The sequence below is a fragment of the Aquila chrysaetos genome, chromosome 12, assembly GCF_900496995.4.
Source record: "Aquila chrysaetos chrysaetos chromosome 12, bAquChr1.4, whole genome shotgun sequence".
NCBI classification, from domain to species: Eukaryota; Metazoa; Chordata; class Aves; order Accipitriformes; family Accipitridae; genus Aquila; species Aquila chrysaetos.
This window is the reverse complement of record NC_044015.1, coordinates 42,995,369-43,007,688: the sequence shown is the minus strand read 5'-3', so window position 1 is coordinate 43,007,688 and position 12,320 is coordinate 42,995,369. Positions and strand designations below refer to the sequence as shown.

The window sequence follows — 12,320 nt, the reverse complement described above, 5'->3', positions numbered from 1 at the left end:
GATTTTATTAACTGTAGCTTTCCAGTGGCCTCTCTTTAATCACTCAGCATGCAAGCCGCTCTTTATGCAACAAACTACATAGGGATTTGCTAAGGAAATTCATTAATTCCCCAAACATTGAGTAAACACCTATATGCATATTTATACACATATGGGCTTTTGCTTCTGTGGATCCATAAATGCCTTTTGAATGCACTTATTTCCTGCTTCTCTTCTTCTTCATACTATATTGAGTATACAAAACGATGTGTCATTTTACTACAATGCTGACACATTTGACAGCACATAGTTATCAGAACTGAAGTGTTCCCTCCCCATATACAAATGAATTTTAGCTACTCATGGTCAGAACTAGCTATAGACAGACCCTTCTTTTTACACCAGTGTAGCAAATACAAGCACTTTTGCAGAAGGTAGCTAACCAATGACAAAGAACCAGCATCTCTCTCGGTTCTGCAGGCTGGAAATGCCAGGCCAGTGATTTCAGAGGTCTTCCTCAGAACAGAGAGGACACATCCAGTGTAACAGAATCTTGGTGCAGTCTGTGCACTACTGCTTGAGATATTCCATAACCACAGTTTTCTTATGCACCATAAAGAAAGACAGTTGCATTCTTAGGATTGCAGTATTTCACATTGCCATCCACCTGAATTACAGGACTTTCACTTGGGAAAACTCCTGGTGTGACTCACATTCACAAGGTTTGACAGAGTTGTTTATAATTTGGAAAGCTGAACACAAACATGTAACATTTATTTAATATACCTAAATTGAGGTTACTAAGGAGTTAGGAACATAAGCCATACTCACACCACTTTGTCACTTCAAATTGGAATTAGGGTTTACAGTGGCTGAAAACTAAGGTGAGCACCTACACTGGACAAAAAAAGCAAAGCTTGTCTAAAGAGAGAGCACACAGCGGTTTTGGAAGGCACTTACTTTACATTAAGAGAATAAAAGTCCTGTGATAATCTAAGAGAAGGTGTAGATGCCAGTTGATAGATGTTGGTAGATCTAGGGCACTTGAAACTTTTAAAGTGAAGGTAAGCTATGAAAAGATTGATAGGTTATCTGTTCCTTAAAGTCTTGACTACATAGTGGTGTTCCTGCTGAAATGTATGCACTAGTCAACCAAAGCTACGGCCCAAATGATGCATACCAGAGTCTAAAATGGCTGGTTCTAACAGCAGAGGACTGAGTTTGTTGACTCACACAATGTCTCACAGTCCTAAGCTGAGCGTTGACTAAAACTATTCTTTTTGGTTTTGTTATCTGCAGAGCAGGATGAACAAGAGACTAAGCACAGTGTTTGAAAAATTATGTGCTTTCATTCCTGGCTGTGTAGAAACAGACTATTTTGAATCTAAGTTTGTTTTCCAGTCTTCAGAATTATTCAAAGTTCATGTCTTGTTCAACATGACACTCTCAATTGAAGGTTTTTTAGAAAAGAAGCTGAACTGTAAGGTATGAGGGTTTGGGAAACCATAGTTTGAGGTCAGTAAATTGCAAAAAAAAAGGTAATAGTTTTCAAGTAAGGATAGCTACTAGTTAGACTAAAAGGTGATCTGATTCACTTCACTCTATTTACAGCTTCTGAGATCCTTTATTCTTAACCTCACAGTGGATCATTGCAACATCAGCACGAAATTATAAATGGTTGTATCCTGCAATGAACATTGATTCCAGGGGATATTACTCTATACAAACTTCTGATGTGAGCCATAGTACTTATTGATTTCATCAGTGTCCAAATTACTTTTCTTGTAATATTGACTTTTTTCTGCAAAAGCATATACATGAGCAGAACATTCACATTAAAGAGTCTGGCTTTCAAAACAGTTAAAAACCTTTGTGTGCTGCCCTTCCAAACCCTGAGCAGTGTTTCTGAATCATGTGTTACCAGACTGTGTAGCAGAGAAAGCAGGCTAAATAAATCATGAGCCAGTACCTGTCCTTTGACTCATGGACAGGAGTCCCACCGAGCTCCCTGCAAACTGAGGTTTTCAACACCTCTCCTGACTGTGGTGCTTGTTCAGGTGTAGAAATACAGATTTAAGAGTTTAACACAACACATCCTGACTTAAAACCCTTGCTATGATTCCCTGCTCTCTCTTCTCTTTATAGAAATATAAAACCCAGAAGATTGGTGCACCATAAACATAAATGTCATTTCTCAAAATGCTGAGATAAGGCCTGAGCTGAGTGATGATTTCTCAGATGCATTCAGGACTGGAGACAGAGGATGTGACTGAATTGGGGACACCCTGGCAGGGTTGCTCAAGAGGGCCCATGGAGGAAAGCCCTGGTGAGTCAGTCTGCTCCTGAGCAGCACCTCTCTGGGCAGATGCAGACAGATGTTGTTTTCCCTTTGGGAGACAGGCCGGTGCTGGGGCTGTGCGTGCGTCGGTACAATGCTGTGTTCAACATGCTCTGCCCTGTCAGCAAACTGCTCAGCTCAGAAGCAGCGCCACGGGCATTCGTTATTTCCAGCAACCTCAACGCAGAGACAGAGAAGTCATGCCTGTCTACACCTGCGGGGAGGCATGTCTGATGCACTTCCAAAGCAGCTCTTCGCTTTCCTACCATCCATAACAGTCATATTTTCCTCTGGTCAGGACATTGTCTCTTGACCTTCCCTTTCTTCCTTTCCCTCCTGCCTGCTCCCCTGTCTGATCCTGGGATCATACACTAGCCAGAAAGAGAGAGGCTGCTTCTTCTTCATGTGGCTGTAGGGAATGGGATTGCTCTGCTTTATCCCTTTCTACTTTTCTGACTGCTTCACTGGTTTTTATTCCAGGTGGACATGTGGCTGTGACCAAATCTGGAAGGCAGCGTTTTAATGGGTGGTTAGATACCCCTTTTCATGTAGGGAGATACAGCAAAAGGAAGAGGAGCCTGTGGCTGACATAAAGTTGCAGGTACTTCACGGTTGGTTTTTTGTGTGTTTGGTTTTGTTTTAAGAGGAAACGCCCCAAAGAAAGCCTCCTAACGTGAAGGATGCCCCAGCTGGGACTCCCATTCACACTGTCCTGAAGCTGGGGTGCTCTCTCAAATCTCGATGCAACGCAAGGCAGCATCTTCCCTCCTGGGGCCCCAGCCAGGTGCAGGTGATCCCCGGGGAAAACCGGTGGCACCAGGAGCAGCAGAGAACAGAAGCCTGGTGCTGCCCTATCAGTGCCACGGAGCAGGGACCTGAAGTCAAAGGTACATACAAGGGATGCTTTCCTCAGCTGTGCCTTCCCCCGCTCCGAAACCCGGCACCCCCAACCCTCCCTTCATTGGGTGGGGAGACACAGGGCTGTCTCACATACTGGGAAGACACTGGCGAGGCCAGATCAGGCTGCTTGGCCAGAGGGTTCCCCAGGAGTGGCAGGGTGCAAGGGATGAAGGTGGGTCTTATGAAGGACCTGAAGACAGTCTGAGAACTGATTTCCTCAGATGACAGAGGCTGAAGCACACTGGTTTTGGTGGGACATATGCCTTTCTGAATTTGTGATTTTAAAACAACCACTACAAAGGCAGAGGCAGGCAGTACTCTATCAGTCACCACTAAAAGAAGTAAATGTACACTCAGTGAAGAGGGAGCGTGGTTATAGTTCAGGATGTACAGGAGAGCTAACATTTATTTCTGGGTTCTCTAAAAGGGCGTGGCAAAATCTAGTTATTGTGACAGAACAGTAACAATGGATCAAAATTCATTATTATGCTAGAAGGATGTCTGGAGATGTAAGCTTTTCTTTCAAACTTTGAAAAAGCTTTATGGATCTCAGTTTCCTGGGAGAGACTTTGTAGTAAGTACATAAAATGGAAGGCAAACTTGTGAAGAACAGATACCAGGAATTAACAAAACTGAAGCTTTGATTATTTTTCTTTGTTTGTTTCTATGTTTGATCAAGATGAAGCACAGCCAGCAGCCAAGTGAAAAAGGAACTCGGTATGTGTGTTCTAAACAAAACATAACATTTACCCCAATTTGGAAAGATCAACTCAAGTATGTCAAGATTTTGTGAAGTCAGTAACACTGAGGTAGCGATGCAGTGCCGTGTAGCACAAATTAGGATTACTTAGAAGGTATCTGTGATACTCTAATTAGCAGGGAAGGATCTACATGCCTGAGAAGAGTTAAAATATCTTTAAATGTAGGGGTCAGGAGAAAAAGAGCCACACAGCAGAGCTGCTGCTGCTAGCACACTTTTGCACACAGGCTGCCCTGAGCAGGATCAGCTCTGCACAGTGGTCCTTCGTATCTTGCACAGTGCGACTGCACTAGTCTTTTATCCTAGCAGATCCACAACTTAGGAATCAGCTGTACTTTTCCAGGCAGCTCAGAAAAAGGCTGAAGTGTGGTGAGCATCACTTTTTCTAGGAGAAAAAGAAAATCCTGAGTTTTTACACACTCATTCATTTGGTTTTCAAACCACTGTGATACTATCACAGAATACAAATACGTATTGCTGCAGGGACAAGACGTCTGCCATAGATGTTAGCAACCAGGAAAGCTGAAAAGAGCTGGAATAACATCTCCCCACTTCAGCACTTAACTAGGTCTAGCTGGATATCTAGCTGAAACAGCAAGACACTGTTCAATTACTGTCACACTTGCTAGAGAAAAGAGGAGGTTCTGTACCTGGTACAGAAACTTGATGAGAGAGGAAACATTTAAAAATAACTGGAAAAGTGAGCTATTGCCACAGTTACAATCTTTTACAGCTCTATAAACGTTGGACAGAATCAAGCTTAGGGACAATGACAAAATACTTGCTGTTTAAATCTTTGCTAGTGAAAGACATGTAGTACATCCAAGATGCAGTACCAGAATATAGATCATGACCATGCAGGCAAAATATCTTTTGCCCATTGCAAAATGTCATTTAGCAGGAAAAGTGTGTATAGAATCTATTGAAAATTGATTTACTGGTTCAAGGAAGCTATTGCAATTGATTTAATTTTCAGCAAAGAACACATGAGGAAGCAGAAGAACACCAGTTGCATGCAACAAATAAAAAGCAAGGCTTTTAGAAATTAGCATCACAAACACAGATTTTCAAACAATCTGGGAATGTGGGGAAATTCACAAAATGCTTTAGCTAGGTCAAAAGCTTCCTGTAACTCTGAAGATCAAGGTTTTCATACACCAGTCACTATGCCTTCATGGCACACTGCTTTTGAAGGGCTGAGCAAATTACAATGTAAAAGAGTATGAATGTGGACACAACAATGCTTACATGATATTGATCAAAATGTTGACTGATCCAAGTAAATTCAGGAGAGTGAAAAGTATATGAAAACAAGAAATGAAAAAGTTGGCAATGGCTTACATGATGAAGGGAAAATGAAAGTAATAGATGGTCTCAACAAAAAAGCGTAACTTGCCCATATTAGAGTTGTAGATCTGAGCAAGAACAGTCAAGTGAGGAACAAATTTCACTGGATAACAGCTTTTAGGACAGAAAAAATTTAAGCTCTCCCAACCAGGACTCCCACAAATCACTGCCTTCAAGACTTCTAGCTTCACCTAAACCCAAACCTTGGGATGATAAATTTAATCATAAAAGTGTAGTGGTGTCATGCAATGTAGCCATGACTCTTTTAGTTTATATTTAATCTGATTTTAGCTCCCATATATACCTCCCATCAAAATATTTCAGTGATTTGAGTATGACATGCGGAATTGTTTCGAGATTCCCACCAGACATCAAATGAAAATATTAATCAAACGCAAGGCTAAACTAGAGAGACTCTTGAAGGCTATGCCCTGGGTTGAATGTAGGCACACGAATCATACAAAACTACAGACTTTTCTGTGGTCTTGGTTCAAATTTGACCTTTGTCAGTAGGGACAAAAATTATCACCATTTCTCAATGTGAATAAAATGTATTGAGCCCTCTCTTCAACTTCAATCTACTCAAGGATTGTATAGACCTTGAATAAACCCAACTTGATGATACACATAGTCAAGACCTGGGCTGACAGTTTTTGTGGAGAAGCCAAGAAATCAATAAACAGACCCTTTCTATGCATGGCATGCATAAGTCTTTCTGAAAAAACAATGCCGAAATGCCCATCTTGGTGCTGAGAGAATGGACATATCTGAAAGCAGGAGGTAATCTCTGGAAGGGTTTTGTCAGTCTGGTTCACCAGTGAACACTACAGTTACTAATTTTTCTTTTCTAAAGTAAAAAATATAACCCACAGAAATAAGGCTTGGAAGGTACAGCTCAAAAACACTATTATTGCCTCAATGGCACTTGGAAATTTGAAAACCACAGATGAGAAAGGAACTCTTAAGCCTCTGTTTTGAGAAATACAGCAAGATAAATCTGATCTGATCTGATCTGACAGAAGGTTAATAATGAGTTCAGCAGAATCAGAAATTAATTGTCTTCTGTTAAGGCCACACAGTTTGAAATGGTGAGACCAAGCATCATTCTCTTCCTGAAACCATGGAAGGAAGAAAACGCGAAAAGAATCAGAAGTGTATAATCATCCTGGCTTTTACAAAAGCAAGTAGTTCTGCGGGCCTGCCAGATGCAAGGGCTTCTCCCTCTCAGGGCAAGAGACAGGCAAAGCACATTCAGTGTGTGTCCCTCTCCCAGATAACAGGGCTATGAAAGGATCCTTCTACCTTTAACACACTGTGGGTTTAATGAAAGGCAACTGCTATTTTAAGATTTCATAAGGGATTTTATAACAAAGAGGAGTTGCAGACACCATCCCCATTACCACCAGGCTTCCATCCTTTCTTTCATCTTTCTCACTAAGGCATCTCTCAGAAACTTTTACAGAGAGTTAAAGCCATCAAATGAAGGTTAGTCGCTCAAAGGCTTGGTCCAACCATGTTCAGCTGTTACAGCTTAAATTAAATTGATACTAAAATGGTCTCTTTTTTATTAAAGTGCTATAATCATTGTGGCTACAATCCCTCACCATGGTATAAGTAGTAATAAGCTGATACATGTCACTATTGCTGATAGCTGTCAGAACTTCTTTTTCCAGAACTGGAAAAAGCAAAATAAAACTCCCAATTATTCTCAAAATGGAAGGATAACCCCTTTTCCAGGGTAGAGACATGAAAGATTCATTTTCTTCTCTGTTCTGTCAAGCCATATTGCAGATTTATTTAATGCGTTATGTGCATTGCATTAGATTTCAGAACTCACAGAGTTACAAGCTATGTGAAGATTTAAGGTAAAAAATTTGAGGCTCCTGTGAAGCCACTGCCAAAACTTAGCACAGAATTTCACTCTTGGTCTTTCTCTTAAGTTGCCGTAACGATTTTCATCTAGTAATTGTGCCTGTGGGCTGACTGGTACTCACGCTGAAAACGCGACTTCTGTTCTCACACTAAAAAGTTTCAGAAGTTAAGCTACTCCCAGCACCACACATCAACTGCACTGATGTCCTTACAGCAAATTGTCTTTTGACCCTCACAAATATGATCTGGTAAAAGTTCTGTGAGGCAATGATACGCTTTTTGGCTCTCTAGTGAGATACTGTTTTGGGTTTTCTTTTGTGGAAAACATTATTTTAAATCCTTCAGTGCAGAACTATTTTTCTAACAGCCAGCAGTGACAAGGCATAAAGCTGAACCATAAGGTCTGGATCTTTGCTGTCCTAAATCGTTACACAGGCTGCAGCATTCAGACACAGGGCTCTTGGCTTGCACCATGACTGAGGCAAGAACTATAGCTTCAGAAGAAAGCATCTCCCTCTGAGCTCCATGTTTTGGTGGCCTGAAAAGAGCCTGTGAAGGGATGCAGGTATATGAAGGAGACTCAGTGAGAAAGTAGAGGATGCGTGAAGTCAGAACCAACGGAGTGAGGAGAAGGGAACCTTGACTGTAAGGAGGAGGACAAGAGGTGGTGGACATGGATGGTATACAATGGAGAAATGAGGCAAGTACAATCCTGGAAAAAGACATTCTTCTAGCCTGTCTTCTTTGTAGGTCGATATGCAGGTTGCTTTCTGCACAGCAAATCCTAGTCAATCCACCTTATACTTTAACAAACGGACCCCCACTAGGGTCTGGCCTAAACAGTTTTTTTCCATAACGTTTCCAAAAGCCTCTAGGACTGGTGGAGGCATGTCACTCTTACCAACAGCGATTTTTTTTTTTTTTTTAGAAAGAAAGTTTAGTGTAGCAAACCTCTGTCCAATGCCAAGCTTTTCCTCACAATTTAATATACAAAAAGTTTTAAATATCAGTAATTTCTCTTTGCTCTTAATCTAGACCTTGCCGTACAAGATGGGATAAGATCAATTTGCCAGAAGAGTAAAGGTACCTAGTTAGAAACTGTTAGCAATCCTGACTTGGGCCAAAATTGAAGAACTGCATGTCCATCTTGGTACTCAGGACTTACAAGGGGTGCAGAAGAGATGACAGTCAAAGGCAGAAAGCCGTTTGTTCAAAGCAGTGCACAGCTATGCTGTGTGAGAGAAAAGCCCAACCATCCCCAGTTCGAATGATGTGCCTTTTGCATTAAAGGGCTAGCAGAACTAAGAATTGTGTTTTGTCTTTAGCAAAAGGATCATTTTAATCTAAAACCTCACAATTCAATACAGTTCGGTATTTCACCACCCTTCACTGAAATACACACATCACGAGACTATTGTCATAGCTAGAACAGCAAGAACAGATTTTTCTCTGCATATACCGAGGACTCAGTGCTTCCACTCAGGTATCACCAAAGAAACAGAATGAGTGCACAGTCCTGCGCTATATTTTAGCTCTTAGAAGCAATCCAGAGATGCTTTTATCTGTAACAAATGGCCAAAAAACCGAAGAAAGAGTCAGATGAACTCAGTGATTATGGGAAAATATTTAAAGTAAAAAGGACAAAACAAAGGAAAGGAGATGAAATAATGAAAGAACATGACAAAGGGTTATTTGAAAGTACAGTGCTATGCTGAAAATAAACTGAGAATTCCCAGATGGAAAATTAAAAAAACCCAAACAAACAGATTAAACAAGTATTTGTATCCATCCTTGCAGGACAGCGGAAGAAAGTGTTTGCCCTTGTGGGAAATTCAGTCAACAAGGACAGAAACCAATGAATTAAGTGTTCAGGATTTCATAATTTCAGTTATTAAAAAATTAGAGAGTCTTTCATAACAACAAGATGTCAGGACCGAGCACGCTCTGCACTGAGGAAAACTTAGCTGACATTACCAAACCTGACTTAATTCAGGACATACCCCTAAAGACTAGAAAACAACAGTATGAGGCACCAGCAACACACCAGGAAATTAGAGACCCACCAGCTCGCTGCCAATCCTGGGGGGAGCACTCGAAGCTGTAAGGGATCAAGAGGTGCAACATCTGCCGCAGTGAAGCACTGCCTGGTCAGGAGCAGCTGATGGCTGCAGGAGGGACGCCCGTCCCCCCGATCCCCGGGGACCCCTGCAGTCACTGCTGCCGGGCCAGGCGAGGTGCCGCAGAGCGGAGAGCACGGGGCCTTTCGGGGAGCGCTTGATGCCCGCTCGGCTCTGTGGGCAAAGGTGCAAGGTGAGACATCACCACCCACCTGACCACGGGATTCCCGTGGGATCGGCACTGCACGGACTGCTGGTGCTGCAGGCAGGCTTTACGCACAAACGCAGTCAGGAATACACAGTTTGTGCTGTGCATTCTAAGATTTCCCTGAATTCCTCCCGAATCGCTCAGAGCTGGTTACTGACAAGCTTTGCAGTCACATCACTTGATAATGAATTGTAATTAGTTCAAAATGTTAGAAGACAATTTGAGTTGCACTTCAGAGTTTGACTGTCCTAATGTCTCCTGCTAATTAATGGAACTGTTTGAAGAAGTCATTTTTATGGACTGTTTCATTTTGCCTTGACTCAGAACATTTTATGGAGCTTAACGTTATGGAATAAAAAGTGAGGAACAGACATTTCTTGTCAACAAAATTGTACTTGTTCATATGAAGATGAAACTTTCAATTTTTCATTTTTATTTTTTGAGATTTATTTGATAAGTAGAATTATATTTTAAAAACTTGGAATTTGAATTAGAATTTTAAAAAATAAAAAATAGGAAAAATAGAAAAAATAATTAAAAATGTCAAAATGAAGCATTTCAAAGGCCTCTGAAATGTGGGTTCAGGCTTTCTTAGGCTAAAAGAATTTTGATAAGTGACACGGTTTTTGAAAGTATTTAGTCAATCCAAAATGCATTTAAAATACTCTTCAACAGACAAATTTTATTTAGCTCTGCTACAGTAAAATTGCAGAATGTGGCTTATATTAATATACTTAGATTAAGCCTCTATATAGTCAATATACATGGATGAATATAACACATCAGCAGTATCCTTCTAAACATCATACATTTATCATACCCATACAGAAACACCATATCTGCACATTTAAATAAAGTAATGGGGCATGTAATTGGCAATGGTTAACAGTAGCCATTTTTATGTGCTTGTAGCAGTTTTAACATGAGCAGATGGATGCATTCATACATCAGAAGAGACAAATAAAGCAAAGTGTGCTAAAATTTGTGGTCAGAGTATGAAGCAGAATTTGTGCCAATATTGCTAACCTAGGGCACATAAATCCCAGAAGACTGGCTTGAAATTATATGGTTTGTAGACTGCATTCTTCAGACTAAAATAAAGAAATGTGCAGTTTCTTTTGCATTAGTGATCCGATTTTCATCTTCAGTCTGCAAGGACATTTTTTCTTTCGTAACCACAAATAGAGTTATTCTTTCATTTAAAAAATGACTTCAAGAGCAGGTACTCATTTTTGAAAGTACCCTTCTGAACCCAAACTTCTTGGGCACTGAGAGAGAATTCAAGACATTATCATTATATACATGCCTGGCTCTCAAATTTGTCACCATGGGCCACTGCCAGAGGCAGGACACTGAGTTCGGTGGGCTTCAGTCTGCACCCCTGTGACTGGTCTTATATATACACACACAGTCTCCTTGTTATGCTTCAATTCCCAAGAAACCTCCTGCTTATAAAGGACAAATACTACATTTGGAGTCCCTCCCTTCATAGGTGTCCTTTGTAGAGTTGTCAGTGTAGCTACATTTCGAGCAAGAATACAGAACCTTTTCCGTGTGTAAGCCATGCTGTTCTCCGGGAGATGCCAACAACAATGTCCAGAAAATTGCTGCTGCCTCATATTTTTTCAAATTTCATACCAGAACCCTGAACTGGGCATAGTTTCACAATCAGTTTACCTCTTTGCTCAGCAAAAAGAAAAAACCAGCTCCTTTTCCAAAAGAATGAGTGTCTTTCACAAGGAATCTTTCACTGCAGCTATCAGTGTCACTAGGAAATGAAAACTTACAGCACGATGCAGGAAAATGTTATTTGTTGTATCACCACAACTCTATAGGACCAGTCACTTGAGGTATAAACAAAATGAACATTTCTGTAATTTTTTTCTAAAAACAAGTAGTTAAGCTAGTGGAGAATTAAGAGGTGTATGCCTGACACTGAATAAAACCTATTTTGTAACTCACTTCATCCTACTTTTTAAAAATGTTTTCTGTAGAAGCTTTCTGGTCACAGTGCTCGTACATATGAAGGAGCTGTTTCCAAGCAAGCTACTGTGGCTAAAAAGTGCAACAGCTATTCAGCACTAACTTTCTTCGCCTGGTTGCTCTCCTTTAAATACAACTATAGGTAATTTTGGTTAGTCCACTTCCAAAGCAGAAGTTAGTGCAGAATGGCTAGTCTGAGTGATTTCTGATCTAGACATGACACAGTAAAATTCTGCTCAGTAGAGAAGATGTTTCCTGCTTCTAACAAAGGCTGAACACTAGTGGGCCAGATGCGAGAAAATACTGGTTTTTAGTAGCTGCATCCTTCAATGACAATTACAGTTAAGCAAATGGTGACTCGTAGCAGTTTGTATAAAACCTCTGAGTTTTTTTCAATTCAGTTTCATTTCCAGACGGAAATCTGGATACGCAACTCACGTAGACTCTCTCCTATTTCTTTGCCAGTGGCACTGTCAGCTGTCTACTAGGCTGAGATTTACCTAGCATACCTCTGTGAGTGTCAGCAGTTGGCATTTAGTCTAAACTAGATGGCCACTCCCCTCCTGGTAACAAGCACAGGCTCATCCAACATTCCTCCCTTTCCAAGACAGCCACCTAAAACAAACGGGAGGGATTGCCTTCTGGAAGCCTTCTCGCATTCCTGCATCGACTTTAGGGGGACTAGTGACTAGTTTAAATTAGGCACTTAATTCTCAGATGGGCAAAAGTAGGTGAAATGAATTAATGAATGTTTTGGATTAAAAAAATTATACTGGGGAAATATACTAGATAGCATAAACTATAAAAAGACTATCC

The 12,320-nt window shown here is 40.8% G+C and overlaps 1 protein-coding gene across 1 annotated transcript in view; it reads right to left on the bottom strand.

Moving 5' to 3' along the window:
* The window catches only part of TNNI3K (TNNI3 interacting kinase), a 97,016-nt gene that overhangs the window by 47,876 nt on the left and 36,820 nt on the right, over nt 1-12,320 (bottom strand). The window lies entirely within an intron of this gene.